This window comes from Bos indicus, chromosome X (genome assembly GCF_029378745.1).
Source record: "Bos indicus isolate NIAB-ARS_2022 breed Sahiwal x Tharparkar chromosome X, NIAB-ARS_B.indTharparkar_mat_pri_1.0, whole genome shotgun sequence".
Taxonomy (NCBI): domain Eukaryota; kingdom Metazoa; phylum Chordata; class Mammalia; order Artiodactyla; family Bovidae; genus Bos; species Bos indicus.
The window spans coordinates 150,598,105-150,604,669 of NC_091789.1; positions in this window are offsets into that span (position 1 = coordinate 150,598,105).

Here is a 6,565-nt window from a genome sequence, read left to right on the forward strand (position 1 = left end):
TAAAATATAAACCAGCAGCAGTATTATAACAAATTCAGTAAAGACCTAAAAAACAAAACAGGAAGAAATTATAAAAAATGTGAACACGGTTCTCACTGGTTTAAAAGAAATTCACCAGCCTAAGCCATGGTGTACTTTGGATGTGAAACCTGCGTGTGTTGTATATACACAATTATGTCTCTGCTGGAAATGGAAGCATTTAAATCAGCTGAGATAACTGGGATACAAACACACATGCGTATGTATAGACATTCCTGGATCGCATCGCTGACTCAAAGGACGTGAATTTGAGCAAATTCTGGGAGACGGTGAAGGACGGGGAAGCCTGGCGTGCTGCAGCCCACGGGGTCGCAAAGAGTCAGACACGACTGAGCGACTGAACAACAGGTCATAGACGCACGATTATGCCTTTGCATGTAATAATAACAAAGACACTTATGTATCATCCATGATATGCTGGGCAGGGAGGAGGACTCAGAAGCACAACTCTGAAATCAGATTCACTCATGTAGAGTTGCTGTGTAGGAGAAATGCAGACAACAGCGTCAATCAACTAACGTCTTTTTTTTTTTTTTTTGAAATAACAAACATCGACTCTAGTTTCTACAGTAGAGTAGACATCTCCTTCTCCTCCCGCCTTCAGTCTTTCTCAGCATCAGCGTCTTTTCCAATGAGTCAGTTCTTCACGTCAGGAGGCCAAAGGATTGGAGTTTCAGCTTCAGCATCAGTCCTTCCAATGAATATTCAGGACTGATCTCCTTTAGGATGGACTGGTTGGATCTCCTTGCAGTCCAAGCGACTCTCAAGAGCCTGCTCCAGCAGCCATCTACTCTAGAAGCTGGTGTATGTTTATGTATTTGGCTGCCTCCGGGGCCTTAGTAGTCATACCTGTGATCTTTAGCTGCAGTGTGAAGAATCTAGTTTCCCGACTAGGAATCAAACCCTGGGCCCCTGCATTGGGAGTCCAGAATCTTAGCCACTGGAGCACCAGGCAAGTCCCAACTAGACATCAGTTAAAAAAAAAAAAACAATAGTATGAACACGTCTGGAAGAAGGAGACAGAGCCGCTTTCTGGGATCGATTGTAAAAGAGGAAACAGGGCATGCATCTGGCCCCTTCGTTTGCTATCACCACAGCGTCTGTTGTTGCAGAAAGTGAAAGCGAAAATGCATCACCCGAGTCACGGCGCCGGCTCAGCCCTGCCAGCCGGGAAGAGATGCCGCTGATCTTTTATAGATTGGGGAGCTGATATATGTGAGCCATTTGGCCCCGTTATCACAAGCCAGGAGCCAGCCCCACTCAAGCTCCACGTGTCCGAACCGCTGGGCCCATGCATTAATCCCCAGACACTCTCACTTGCTTATTTGGCTCCTTCTCTTCATCCATCTCAGTGGGGACAGCTCACGGTTCTTCTCGTGTGTGAAATGGGGCTATTTATCTTCCTCACTGGGGGTCACGCAGGGTAGGAAAAGTGTCCTACCAGTCCAACTCAGCCCCAGTCTGAGTTGATGCCACGTCCATCGAGTCGGTGATGCCACCCAACCATCTCATCCTCTGTCGTCCCCTCCCGCCTTCAGTCTTTCCCAGCGTCGGGGTGTCTTATGAGTCAGCGCTTCCCATCAGGTGGCCGTAGTGGAGTTTCAGCTTTAGCATCAGTCCTTCCGATGAATATTCAGCACTGATGTCCTTTACTATGGACTGGTTGGATCTCCTTGCAGTCCAGGGGGCTCTCGAGAGTCTTCTCCAGCACCCGTCAGCTCTAGAAGCTGGAAAAAATGCAGGACTAACATGTATTCCCCACCGTGTGGACAAGTGGTTGGAACGCGGATGGAATGCCTGAAGGTCCACGCGTTGCTCATTTCGTAACGCCCGGAAGGCCCACGTCTTTCCCTCCCTCTTTTATTTTTTAAATCAAAGGCACCTCTCCAGCACAACATGTTTGTTTTTGGAATCTCCACCTCCGTGTATCTCTGAGCAGGGCCAGCCAGATAAGTTTAAATAGCCAATTATCCGGGATTAAATGAATCGTTCCGCACCAGCGGAGCAGAGAGACAACGAAAGCTGGCCTTGTAGCATCTAGACCCTAGAGAATTCCATCTTCCCCCGAGTAGTCTGGGCGAGCGCACACCTCTTCACTCCCCTTTTTAAAGCACAGCCCTGAGCACCGCCCCGCCCCCAGGAAAATGCACTTTGCACAGTGTAGGATAAAGCTCGGAAATCTTTTTGTTTTTTTAAGGGAGTCCACAGGGAGCTCCCCCTGTGCAGACTTGGCCTCTTTCAACAGTGAATTCTAAAAGCATCCATGTAGCAAGACTCATTTTTAAAACTTAATGAAAAAAATTTATTATTTATTTTAAATCTCTTTCAATCTTCATTTGCTCTGTACCCAATAAATGACTCTTTAAAACCAACTGGGGAGTTCCCTGCTGGTCCAGTGGCTAAGGGTCTGCCTCCCATTGTGGGGCGACCTGGGTTTGATCCCTGGTCACTCCAGTATTCTTGCCTGGAGAATCCCAGGGGCAGAGGAGCCTAGTGGGCTGCCGTCTACGGGGTCACACAGAGTCGGACACGACTGAAACGACTTAGCAGCAGCAGCAGCAGCAGCAGGGAACTTAAAAGAAAGCTGAGCGCCAAAGAATTGATGCTTTTGAACTATGGTGCTGGAGGAGACTCTTGAGAATCCCTCGGACTGCAAGGAGATCCAACCAAGTCCATCCTAAAGGAAATCAGTCCTGAATATTCGTATACATGTCCCCTCCCTCTTGAACCTCCCTCCCACCCCTCTAGGTTGTCCCAGAGCACCCACCCCCGGCCCCGCCGAACTTGAGCTCCCTGGGAAGACAAACAGATTGTGCCAAAACAAAACGCTCAGTTTTTGCAGACCAGAGTTTCCTACATGTTTTGATCCCCAGAGACCCTGTTCCTGCAGTGAGTGTCCTGACTTACATTTCTCTTGGAAGGAATTGCTTGGCATAGTTGAGAAAGCACTTAAGAACGCAGAGAGAAGAATGTGATGGTTCGTGTGAGCAATAAAGCCAGCTTTCTGCTTCTGACTGTGCTTCGGTCTCACAGACCCCTTGCCTCACCCTGACCTCTGTATGGTGAGAAGACTCCTACACCTGCACTCTATAAATATTTGCTGTTTCATTTTCTGAAGTTGTCTGCCACTGATGCCAGGTAAATATATGTTAAAACATTTAATTAATCAACATCCTTTAAAAAAAAAAATCACCCTTAGCCTGAGTTTCAGCGTATCTCTCCTTTCCCAAGCCCACGACCTGCTTTTCTCAGACCCGTGCAAAAGCGATTTATTTTCTGCATTTATTATTTTTTTTCCTGCAATCTGGCAGTCTCTGAATCTCCCAATCAAAATAAGTGCTGTCTTTTTTTTTTTTTAATTCTTGCCCAAACATTCCCCGTGTCTCTAAAATAAAAAGCAATTTCTGTTTTGACAGCATCTTCTCACATAATTAGCTTATTCATCTGGTTGACCAGATATACACATTATAGACTTTTTCAAAAAAAATGACATTTTCTGGCAGGGAGAAGAGCTTTCCAAGGGAGCTGCTGATGACTTGTATGGGGTTCAGGCACCGATTGTACAGCGATAGTTAGTGATGAAGCTTGTCTGTGAGTTTTGGTTGAAGGTGGACCCCGTGCGAGACCAACCAGGATCCTCAGACCCCGCTGCTAAATTTCACTGTTGTCGTTGTTTGGTCACTAAGTCACGTCCAACTCTTTGTGACCCCTGGACTGCAGCCACGCCAGGCTTCCCTGTCCTTCGCCAACTCCCGGAGCTCGCTCAAACTCATGTCCGTCGAGTCGGTGATGCCATCCAACCATCTCATCCTCTGTCATCCCCTTCTCCTCCTGCCCTCAATCTTTCCCAGCATCAGGGTCTTTTCCAAAGAGTGAGGTCTTCGCATCAGGTGGCCAGAGTATTGGAGCTTCAGCTTCAGCATCCATCCTTCTAATGAATATTCAGAGTTGATTTCCTTCAAGATGGACTGGTTTCATCTCAAGACTCTTTTCCAGCACCACAGTTCAAAAGCATCAGTTTCAGTGAAGCCGGCTCAGGTGGTAAAGAATTCAGCAACTTATGGAGCCAGGTCAGGTCCACTTGCAGACTTTCCACGGAATCCCCCATCTCGGCGGGTTTTCAGGGAGGCCCCCCCCAGTGCTATCAGCAGACACTCTAGGATCTGCAGGTGTGCCGCATCCAGGCATCTTTCAAAAGAGAGCGTTCCCACGCTCAGAAATGTCATGCTGGCTCAGGTGCCAAATATCCCATCTCCGAAAGGCTAGAGAGTATTTTGCAAACACCTGAATGCCTTATCAAGCTGGAGCACAACTTTGGCAGTGCGTGGGTTGGTCTATTTCCAAAAGAAAAAAAAATTTATTTTTGGCCACCAAAAAGTCTTTCCACTAAAAATGAATGCATTTGATTAAAACATGTGGAGTAAAATGCACAATTTGGATTTCAAAATATTTGGAGGAGGTGGGGGAGGGTGGAGCTATGGACGTTTCACAGAGAGGTTATTTAGTGCAGGTGAAAGTCACTCAGTCATGTCCAGCTCTTTGTGACCCATGGACTGTAGCCCACCAGGCTCCTCTGTGCATGAGATTCTCCAGGAAAGGAGACTGGAGTGGGTTTAAGTTTGACACAATGTGGCATCGAGTGTTATAAATTTATTTCAAAATATAGCTTAGGGGATTAAAAAAAAGGGCTGAGTTAGAAACGTGGCTGGGAGGATATTTTTAAATGTTGGAAAAAGCAAGTACGCTGACTATAAATGCCCATACACTGAAGTATGGGTCCCATGGGTTGATTTTTATCGATCCTCTATCTGAAGGAACATGAGGAGGTTGTATAATTAATTGGCGGTGATTAACCACCCATTGGTAAACGGGCAGATGTAATAAAATAAACCAGTTTGGGGAACGATCATTCCCCAATGAAATTGTCGCTCCAATAAACCCAGAAACATGGGAAAATGTTATAGCTGGGTAGCTTAGAAAGTGGACCACGAGCTTCCCAAGTGGTTCAGTGGCTAAGACGCTGCACTCTCAGTACAGGGAACTTGGGTTCCATCCCTGGGTTCGGGGGTGGGGGGCGGGTGTGAGTTAGATCCCATATGTTGCAGGTAAGAGTTCACATCCACAACTGAAAATTCTGTGTGCCCCAGTTAAGGTCTGGCAATAGCCAAGTAAATAAATTTTTAAAAGCAAAACTGGGCCAGTGTACAGAATTATCGGATCACTGCACTGTACACCAAGAACTCAGTGTTGTTGGTCAGTTATACTTCAAAAGCAAGCAATAACTTAGGGGGAAAAAAAAGAAAAGATCAGATTGGTGGGCACAGAGGCGAGGGACGAAGGGGAAGGGGTCATTGCAGGATGATCGTCCAAAGATGCAAACATCCAGTTATAAGTTAGATAAGTCCTAGGGGACACTCCAATCCTTTGGCCACCTGATTCGAAGAATTGACTCATTGGGAAAGACCCTGATGCTGGGAAAGATTGAAGGCAGGAGGCGAAGGGGACGACAGAGGATGAGATGGCTGGATGGCATCACCGACTCAATGGACATGAGTTTGAGTGAACTCTGGGAGTTGGTGATGGACAGGGAGGGCTGGCGTGCTGCCGTCCACGGGGTCGCAAAGAGTCAGACACGACTGAGCGACTGAACTGAACTGAACTGAGAGGATATTCTGTACAACATGATAAAGATAATCAACACTGTCTCGCATTATATACAAAACTTGTTAAGAGAGTAAACCCTAAGAGTTTTCATCACAAGAAAATTTAAGAAAAATTTTTTTCTCTTTCTTTTCTTTGGTATGTATCTGAAGCGATGGATGGTGAGCCAAGGTATCATGGCCATCATTTCATGACATATGTAAGTGAAGCCTTATCCTGAGCTGTATCCTTGAAGCTTGGACAGCGCTGCCCGTCAATTCTATCTTAGAAAAACTGAAAGAAGGAAAACAAGGGAGGATTCTAGGTGGGAAAAATATGATGGAAAAATCCTTTATCATCGCAGCTTCACTTTCAATGAACTGCAGGGAAAACAGATCCGCAACCATGAAGACAGAGTCCCGGGAAATGTGCATTTTTCCCCCAAGGAGTTTATTAGCAATACATGATTCAAATGGATAAATTATTTTCCAGACATATCTGGAAGCCTGTATCCAGTGTGGTTCAAGGGCGTAAGGAAAGCAGATTGTAACGGGTTCTGGGGATCAGAAAGATACACACTTGTTTCAGTTTCTATTTAATTTACTTTAAGCCAGAGACGTCCATGCTGATCTAAAGCCTCATTCCTCAATTCTAATTAAAGGGAGGAGTAACTAATTCAAAGCAGGGACTAATAAAAACTCGCCTGCCTTTTAGAATGGACGCGTAGGATCCTCCGACTCGGACCTACAACACAAATTACATTTTAGGCGCTGTTATCGGAGTTTGAATTCCATGACTGATTGTCTCAACCAGACAACCTGACAGATGAGGGGAAGAGGGCATGCAAATTAAGTAAGTGTGCAGAGTGGGTTGGGTATTTAGCGCT